Source organism: Gigantopelta aegis, unplaced genomic scaffold (genome assembly GCF_016097555.1).
Source record: "Gigantopelta aegis isolate Gae_Host unplaced genomic scaffold, Gae_host_genome ctg4425_pilon_pilon, whole genome shotgun sequence".
In the NCBI taxonomy this organism is placed as follows: domain Eukaryota; kingdom Metazoa; phylum Mollusca; class Gastropoda; order Neomphalida; family Peltospiridae; genus Gigantopelta; species Gigantopelta aegis.
The window spans coordinates 25,466-35,694 of NW_024533856.1; the positions used below are offsets into that span (position 1 = coordinate 25,466).

Sequence of the window (10,229 nt, forward strand, 5' to 3'; positions counted from 1 at the left end):
ATATATGATATATTTGCAGACTATCTATATAGACACTTTGTAAATATTTACTGCCTCCTAAACTTACCACTCAACATTTTATTACATTCAAATTCGGCATACAATCCTACTGACTCACCCTCCTCTTATTAAATATTCCTTTAATTAAATAGATAGATTTATTTACAAGAATTTATAATTTACAAAAAAAATTTGTGTGTCAATCTATAACCATTAAACCAGTTTAAAAAAGTTTATTATCTGATAATTAAATTTATAATAAAATATTTTATGAAATTTTCTTGGTTTGTAATACCACTAAGAATAACACATTATATTTCATTTTTATTATTGATTAATTTTATAGTCACTACAAAGAAAGAAACATTTTTCATACTAGTAAAGTGAATTTCTAAAATTCTAGGCCAAGACTTAACACATAATATGTCAATAGTTTACCTCTACTTTGTAAACGCTAAAACTATTGATACAGTTACATTAAGATAAGGTCAATCAAACTAGAGGAATGATTTATAATGACGACAATTAATCATAATTACTTTTACTCCACCCCACCTTAATTGATCAATAGTTGTTATTAATATTATAATATATCATTCCCTGCCATGAGTAGTAAGAAGTTAATTAATTTTCCAGATAAAGTTGTAGATGAGGCCTTAGCTGGTCTAGTAAGTGTCTATCCTGGCTCCAAAATTACTACAAAATCATAGAGTAAATTGTGAGGGCTGATATTGATAAAGTCAGAACTAGAAAAAGGTAATTAACTAGTTAATGTGGCTATTGTAAGACACTTCAGGTTCATTATTAAAACAGGTTACTCTCTTATCAGGAGGGGGGAGGGTCACGAGCCTGCTCATGAGGGTTTGTAGGAAAAGGCAATGCTAAGTGCAGCTGTAGCAGGATCAGTTTTTACATCGCCACCACCAGAATCAGATTTAGCAGCACTGAGGGGGCGTGGCAATAGAGGTACATGCTGTTATGTTATTATCTAGAGCTATCGCAAGCCCAGCTGGTACTTTAATGATAGTCCAAAAATTACACTGGATCGGCTAAATTTAAGAATTGCTGCAGAGAAAGCTAAAGGAGAAGGGATGGACGTGAAATGTCATAGTTGGAGAAGACACCAGCATTTACCATCTTTAAAAAAGTCAGCTGGTCGTGAGGACTCTGTGGTACCATACTTGTTCATAAGGTACATTTGAAAATTAATGGATTGGTTTTTCTAATAATTATATAGATTGCCGGAGGCATTAGCAGAGAAGGGGTCTTCTTTGGGTGAAGTAACTTTAGCTGCTCAACAAGTAGCAAGAACCATTGGTATAAGATTGTCAGAATGTTGTGTGTTGATACTTGTTTCCATAGCAACTATGAGTGTTAGCTTATCACCTTGTAGTGTTCCTGGACACAAACCGTCCTTCCATTGGCAGAGGATGAGATGGAACTTGGCCTAGGGATCCATGGAGAAGCTGGCGTTCAAAGAACCAAAGTAGTTAATCCATATCATTCACTATTATCTCATATACACATTGTAATAATTACAGCTCTTACCAGCTAATGAAGGTCGTTAGAAGATGTTAGATCACCTGACTTCCTCAGAGCCTGGGTATCAATACTTCACCTCCACCCCTGGTTAGCATTGAAAACGGGAAAAACTTGTTATCCAGTATTTTAATACAGGAACCTTGTTGTAATAATCTGGGAGGGACATCAAATTTTGAATTGTCACTTGTTGCAGGGTTCTGGCCATTGACTATCTTAGTAGGTTGTATCATGTGATGTCCTGAGTTATTCATGTGACTATCACATGTAGCAAAGACTCTCAAAATTTAATGTCCAAGAGCTTAATGGGTGCTCTAATGACCTCATTAGAAATGGCTGGTGTCCTCCTTAACTCTTCTTGTAATGACACCTCAATGGGCAGAATGCTTAGGTAAAAAAAAAGTATCATACTATGTAAATAGCTTCCACTATTAAGGTCTAGATTTTTCCAACGTCAGCTCCTGGTTGCCTACAATATCTCTAGGACCTGATGGCTGTGCAGAAAGGATAGATACTCCGGCTATTCTTTCATTAAATGATAAATTAATATATACTTCTGAGGGTAGTCCCCAGAACAACCCAAGGTATATTATATTGAAGACATGTAGTCATTTTTTGGTAATAGGTCAAATGATGAGAAAAATGTCTGTCAAGTATTTGTACAGCACTTGTATCAGCTGAAGATGAACTCAATCAATTAGATAGAGGTTGTGGTGATGGTGATTTTGGTTCTACATTAAAGGCTGGAGCTGAAGGTAAGTCTGATAACCTGAAACTGAAGACATTATAATACTGAAACTGAAAAACATTCTTCTTTTAGTCCATATTGAAGGAGTTAGATCATATTCCATGGATAAAGTATCTTTGTCACTTTCTTGCTCTTTCCATTTAGTTGAAAGGAACATGGGAGGAACTTCAGAGCATAAGGGGTCTAGTAATAATACCAGAACTTTATTGCTCACTTCTCAGATTTATACTCTGTTCTTGACATCAGCATCTGCTACCATAGGAGAGGGTGACAACCCACGGCAATGGGCACACAGCTTTATTAGCAGTAATAATGCTATAAAACTCTATGGTGGTGCTGATATAGGAGATCGGACTATGGTAAGGATTTAATAATGATTGTCTTTGAAGTCTTGACTGTAGTTAGATGCTCTTGTACCAGCTGGTACTACCTTACAAGATCTCCTCAATACCTCAGATACTACAACCAATGCTGCATTAAAAGAGGCTGTAGAAGTAAGATATAAATCTTTCATATTACATTAATACAAACTTTTTAAAGGCTGCTAGTGAAGGGGCAACTGCTACACAGAAGATGTCAGCTCAAGCTGGAAGAGCCAGCTATGTACATGTCAGTCAGTTAACACAGGCTGATCCTGGAGCTAGAGCAGTGTCAATATGGCTAGAGGCCATCTTACATGCTTTGACATTAATGAATAATTTGTGTGTTTCTTATCAAATTGACTATATAATTTTTATTGTACATGATGTGCTAACTGATGTCTTATTTCCCATCGTAAAGATTGTCTCTTTTTTCTCTGTTGGTATGACATAGTCACTAGGACGTCGGACACGATGAGAGGGCACATAAAAAGGTGTGTCCTTGTAGGAGGAGCTGTTCCTGTGTACATAGTCAAGACAAAGCCCAATATTATATAGAGTACATACTCTAATGTGCCATCTTAATGACTTCTTGTTTTTCTCTCCAGGTGCTTTTTGGGTTTTCCCACATTTCTCTAAAATTCATGATATCTATAAGAAATTAATGAACACATGACAATCACATGACTGACCTCTGAACAGGATCTTTTTTCCTTATACCACGAGTGTGAGATACTAGATGGCGGTCTGATAACTATACAGTTTACAATAAAATAATAGATAAGATGTTGTCACATGACACTCACATGATTTGACTGGGTGGGGATTTATCATGACATTTTTGAGAAGGAACCAATTCTCATCATCAACCAATGATCTACAACTACCAGTAGTATCTTTAGTAATAATAATAATAAGTAATTATTATTTGATAATCATCTATATTTACCGTCACTTAATATTGATGTATTAATTGGCACTTCCCCAATTGTTTTCCTACAATAACTCTTGTATCCATGGCAACTGTATTATGATTACCCCTCAACACTTTCCTTTTCATTGGATGTTTCCACCTGAATGATTTATGGATACTTCTACCAATTTTGTGGGTGTGGTCACAAGAGGAGTCGATAGTGTTGACATTGTACTATTCTCTTTAGAGACTCTGATCTTTGAGACAGCTGGAGTACTAGCATTAGAACTAGTTTCTATTATTATAATATATAATATAACTATCAAATCTCTATTAAACCTTGATTTGAACTAGAGCTCATGAAACTCTGGTCTTTTTCTTCTAGCAGCTGCAGAAATTCTAACAACATTACACATACTGTTGGATATAACTAATAAATATTACTGTTTACCCAAAGTATATGCTTCAATTTCTTCTTGAGTAAACGTGTCTCACTCCCATAGATTCCAGTTGTTGCCTCACATATTCTCTAGCAACTGACACGTCCATACTGATAGCCATAATTGTTTAAACTAGCCCGCAACTAGCGCAGTAGCGCCCCCCCCCCAGTATCAAGGAGTATACGGAGTGCAGAATGTTACATTTTGAATTAGTACCCCGGGGCATTTTGCACTACTGTAATATGTAAGCTGTACAAAATGCATTTGTTTATCTTTTTACTAACATAAACTGTGATATTATTATTCTATTAATTTATTAGTACAATGTCAATGGAATATGAATATTGTTGTTTGTAGGTGTGCACTACTTTTATTCTTTACAGCAACTAAAGATCGACGAACACAGAAACAGTAATGGCAAGAAACAAGTTGATGCAAAGCTATTGATATCCTTTCTGAGTCAGGCTCAACTAGGTAAGTAGTTAGTTTAATTGTCTTCTTTACTATTAAGTATGAGGATTGACTGTCTGAGTCTTTATTGAGTATTTTAGTATTTTTGAGTACTTTTTAATTTTTAATTTTGTTTTTCTTAGATATCACTCATTTAAGTGATGTATTTGAAGCCTTGAACATGTTTCCATATCGAAGATGGTTCAGTTAGGTCTGTTGTTGGGTATGCTACAGCCTACACTAGCAAAGATCGAAATAGATCATCGTAATGATGTAGCTCGATGTCTTCAGGAATGCATGACTTGTTGGCTGAGAAGAGTTGACAAGTAGATGAGAGGGGAAGACCATCATGGATGTACTAGTTAGTGCTTTGAAGAAGATGGAAGAAAATTATGTGGCTGAAAATATCACTCAAACAGGTATGATATGACTCTTAGGATTATGATATTTATGATTTATTTATTAGTGGAGGGACAAATCCAATCTGCTGGACAAGTTCTGATATATCCTGCACAAATGTCACAGTTGTTATATAGTGAGAGATGTATCATGAAGTGACCCTTGATGAGGTGGAGACACTAGAGGGTGATGGTTGATAATAAAGAAAAACCCTCTTGTCGCTGTACGTAATGCAGTGTCTTCTGATCACAGAATATCAAAGTGCTAGCTAAAGTGTTGTCTGAATTTGACGAGACAAGAGAATTAGCAGATAAACTACTCAATGAATATGGTAAGTTATCTCTGTTAATTAAACAAATGACATTTCTCTCATTAATTGTGTAGCTCAAAAGTTTCCAGAAGATGAGGACATTTCAATAATTCCTCAAAATACATGTAGTCATCAACAGTCTGCTAGATGATATTCTTCGTTGTCACTATGGTACTTTGTCCAAGTCTCTACATCATCCTATTAGTGTTGGATGGCTACTTTTGTGAACAAGATCCAATGATAATATCAGAAGAAACACTTACTAGTGTTGAGTTTATAAGGAAATGTGAGTCAGAGAGAAGGGTAGTCTTGTTGAGAGCTGTACGTTGTGCTGTTCGTAGTAACTCAAATAACTTGGAAATATTTGTTAATGTGTTATTAAAGTTTCTCTGAGAATGTGTTAGTAGCTAAAGCTATTTTGAATGACTACAGTAAGTAGTTAAATTACATTAATGAATATTTTTAAATGTGTTTCATAGATAAAGAGATTGAAAGAAAAGAAAGATGAAGAACCTTCAACAGATGATGGTATAGTCAATATAACATAATTATTATAATAGATATAGGAGGGGTATATTATTTGATATTCACCTCTAAGATGAGATGAATAAGTCCTCTTAGATTTGTTTATCATGTATTATAATGAGTAAAAAATAACGAATAGTGTTAAATAACTGACTAGCACATTGTATGTGAATATTATTATAGTAACCAATATTCATAGTCCCACCCACTCAATAAAAATTTATAATTCAAGTACATAATTTGTGAAATTTTGTACCAAATTTAGTTACAACAGAAGTATTGGTACCTTTGGATATGGCACCAACATTTACATCAATCAGAGGAGAGTTTGTGAAAGCTGTTTTCAATATCCGTCTTTGTATTAATAAGAGCCAAGCATCTGCAAAACAAGTTAAAACCTTACTTAATGGTTTCCCTGAACTAAGCCAGAGTTATCTAATGCAGAAACAATGGATGATATATTGGATATTGTACTTGACAAATGTACACTGATTAATATCAATTATTTAGAAGTTGTTGTGGACCAGTTTAACATTGAAGATGCTAAGGCATACATCAAAAGTTACAAGAATATTATTGAAAATTCTCTAAAGAAGTAGCAGTTGAACTGTGTCTTGGTAAGCGTTTCCACATGGCACAATACCTTCTTGTCTGAAATGTGAGACAGCTAAATTTGTTCTCGACTGGAACCCAGACAACACCACTTTGAATGATATTCGTGATATTTTAGCAGTATCATTAAAGAAATTAGCCAAGTCTGTTAAAATAGATGTCATCAAAAAAAGCAACTCCATCACTGTACCTGCATCTTTCCTCTCCATCTACTTGACGACTCATTGCCATTGCTCAGGAGACTATTGACGTTGTAAAGAAAAGAGGATTAATTCAACTCTCTATTGGTCCTTGTATTATTTGGGATATCAAGAGTAGAGATCAGGTATATATATAAATTTACACTACAACAGTATCCATGTATTGTTGATATAGGAGATGAAATCTTTGGTGATGGAGATAAAAGAGAAGCAAACACATTTTGAGAAGCATTTGGAGACACAGTATGCAATTAGCAGGAGAAAGACTCTGGAAATTGAAGATTTGAGAGCTAAACTCAAACAGCAGGAAGGTAACAAGACTATATTGTAAAATCATAAGATGCACAGTAAGACATTGACTATGAAAAACTTGCATAAGATATCCAGAGGCTAGCAGCAGAGAAGCAAACTATACTCTGACTCTGAGTTGAGAAGAGCTACCCAGACATGTAAATACTTTGCCATTTTAAGTGCTATCCACATGGGTCTTGTACCAATCATGTAAATGCCCATTTTTTTATATATAAAATGTGGTTCTCTAGTACTACGAGAAAGTCAAACTATAAAACTCCATACAATTTCAATGGCATACCTTTGACATACTTAAATTTTCCACCTTCGAGGATTTAACAAATAGCAATTTTCGGTTTGAAAGGTCAGCTGTGTGTGTCACATGTAGGCATGGGGTCAAATACATTAAATAGTATTTAATACAAATACAAATACTTCTAACAAAGTATTTCAAATACAAATACAAATACTTTGAAAAGTATTTAAATACTTTCCAAATACTTCTTTGTACTATCCCAGAACATCCCCATTTTGCTTTTACATGTAATGAACTAATTATTTCAAATTATTGATTGTATCTAATAAACATAGTTTTTCAAGCTGTCAGTTAGGTGATATCAATCAGGGGTGAAAACTTTCCTGCTATGCTAATAGTCTTTCTATAGAAACAATAACTTTAAAAAAGAGTATTTGGAGATTTCACAAAGTATTTCAAATACAAATACAAATACTTCCTGTTTCAAAACTCAAAATACAAATACAAAATACAAATACTAAGTATTTAAATACAGCTAAATACAAATATCTTATGTATTTGACCCCAAGCCTGGTCACATGACAATTCAAAATTCAGTTCTAATTATATGAACAGATGTTTCTATTATGACTATATTATTATTCAAATAATAACCAGGTATTGTCTTTTGTGATTTAAGGTAGCAGCTATAAAGCCACCAAGGTTTTCTGAACCTTTCTGAAAAACCTTTTGACAAAGAAGGAAGACTGAGAATGCCTGATAGAGGTAAGAGTTTTTCATCTGGTGGCTTCACGATCAAAATCATAAACTAACAGGTGTCGTTTCAGAGATCTTTAGTCTGTTTAAGCTTGCTGAGTTCTTGAATATATTTGTAACAATTCCTTGTGTTATGATCCCAGTCTCTTCCCTTTGCATCTTAACAAAGATGAGAGTAAACTTGGTAAATGTACTTGAGCACTAATCAGTGAAGTAGGAACGATATTTTTACTTTGGGGAAGCAAAATTTTTAATGTACATATTATTGTATATAATATAATCAATAATCAGCTTTACTATAACAGGGAGTTTGCATTATATATGGGTGCACTGCTCTTACATTAAAATATTGGGGTGTTAACTGCACCCCTGTTCCTACTCCATGCTAAATTACATATAATAGGAGAGGAAATACCTCACCTTACATTCCATGCATAAAACAACAGCAACAAGTAGAGATCAAAGAGTTTAATATCTATTTTCAAGAAAAGGAAGGTATGTACTATTAAACTATCCCTCATACTAGCTCTCTAATGTCACTATGTATAAAACTATTACAGTATATAGTACATGTAGTATTACCATATATGGTAGTATTGTATATTGAATATAACTCTTTTAGCTTCGGGAAGACATTAAGATCAAATGTAATAGAGAGAGAAGAAGAAATAAAGTCTTTACAGGAAACTGTTCAAGAAATATTAGAAGACAAACAAGATGATGATGTGAAGTTGAGAACTAAACTTGAAGTACAAGAGATAACAATTAATGAGAAAACAATAGAGATAGATGATTTAAAATCTATTCTTAAAGACAAAGAAGGATATAACATTACAAGTACTATATTATAAACTATACTCTATTTTAGTTGAGTTACATTTATTGAATCAGACATCAGAACAGCAACAAGTAGAGATCAAAGAGTTAAAATCTATTCTTCAAGAAAAGGAAGGTATGTACTATTAAACTATCCCTCATACTAGCTCTCTAATGTCACTATGTATAAAACTATTACAGTATATAGTACATGTAGTATTACCATATATGGTAGTATTGTATATTGAATATAACTCTTCTAGCTTCAGAGAAGACATTAAGATCAAATCTAATTGAGAGAGAAGAAGAAATAAAGTCTTTACAGGAAACAATTGCATCACTTACAAATGTTCCAGAGAAGACCACTAAAGGTACCTGATATAATGATGTGATGGTGGTATTAGTAGATAAAGCTTTTTTAACATCTAATACTGCTCTCCTACCAGCTGAACCACTTCTTGTATCTTTTTGAAGCAAAAACTAGCCAAGAAGAGTCCATACTAAAGTAAATATACTGCATATAATATAATGATAATGTACACTATATATGTTTTGTAGTGTAATGATAAATGTTACTGATGATGATGTAATAACAGAATCAGATGTTAAAGAAAAGTTCCCACAACATGTACAGTCTGTGCCTTCTACTAGTGAAAGTAAATTTAATACAAGTATAGCTACACTATATTTTAAACCCTTTAATGAGATTTTTGCCAAATTAATTTTAAAATAATGCTATCAACTCTTTCAATGATGTTTATTGTTACTATATACCTTTGTTGTCACACCTATTTAATATAAATTGGACACACCCACTGAATTTCATTTCATGTTATCAATAAATCTAAAGTAGTGATATATAGAAACATTTATTGTTTTATTTAGTAGAGTCAGAGATGATAGTGTTGTCAAAATTAACAAAAGATGACATACCAATAGAACCAGAACCAGAGGTTAAAGAGAAGCCATTTACAGTCTCTATTTACAGAAAAAGTGAGTAAATGTTATTGTTTATCTGATGTGTTTAGTTTTAATATACTTTGTATCAAAAGACCCATAATCTTAAAACACAACACTCTATTTATAGAGATGTAATCATGAAAAAAATGAAACCTAATGATAAGAGTATTATATATTATTGTTAGTATAATAGAGTAGTAGTGAGATCTATACTGAGGAGACCATTTTATTTGTTAGAGTCACAGCCAATGAAAGATGACATTCCAATAGAACAAGAAGATAAGGAGAGACATCATCTAGTCTTCTACAATATCCAAAAGGTATTATATATGTTATTATTTTAGTTAACTCCATTATTGTGTTCACTGTTACAATATTCATTATCAAAGAGCTCATAGACCATCATCTCATCCTCAGCTAGTCTCATACCCAGTCGTTTGCAAAAGAAAAAGAACGCCTGGTAACTACTGTTTGCACATGCACATAATTTCCATAGATTTCTTGGAAAATAGTATATTCTAGAAATCCTCTGTCAACTATGACATAAAATTCCTTTTACCCACAATGTTCTACTACTATCTACAATGACTACCTATAGTGCATATAGTATACTTCTCTGCTGCTCTACTCAACAATCTAAAGAATCTAGGAAGAC

At 33.4% G+C, this 10,229-nt stretch overlaps 1 pseudogene; it reads left to right on the top strand.

The window, feature by feature from the left end:
* Nucleotides 1-605: 605 nt before the first annotated feature.
* On the top strand, nt 606-5,666 carry LOC121392751 (annotated as a pseudogene).
* The last annotated feature ends 4,563 nt before the right edge of the window (nt 5,667-10,229 follow it).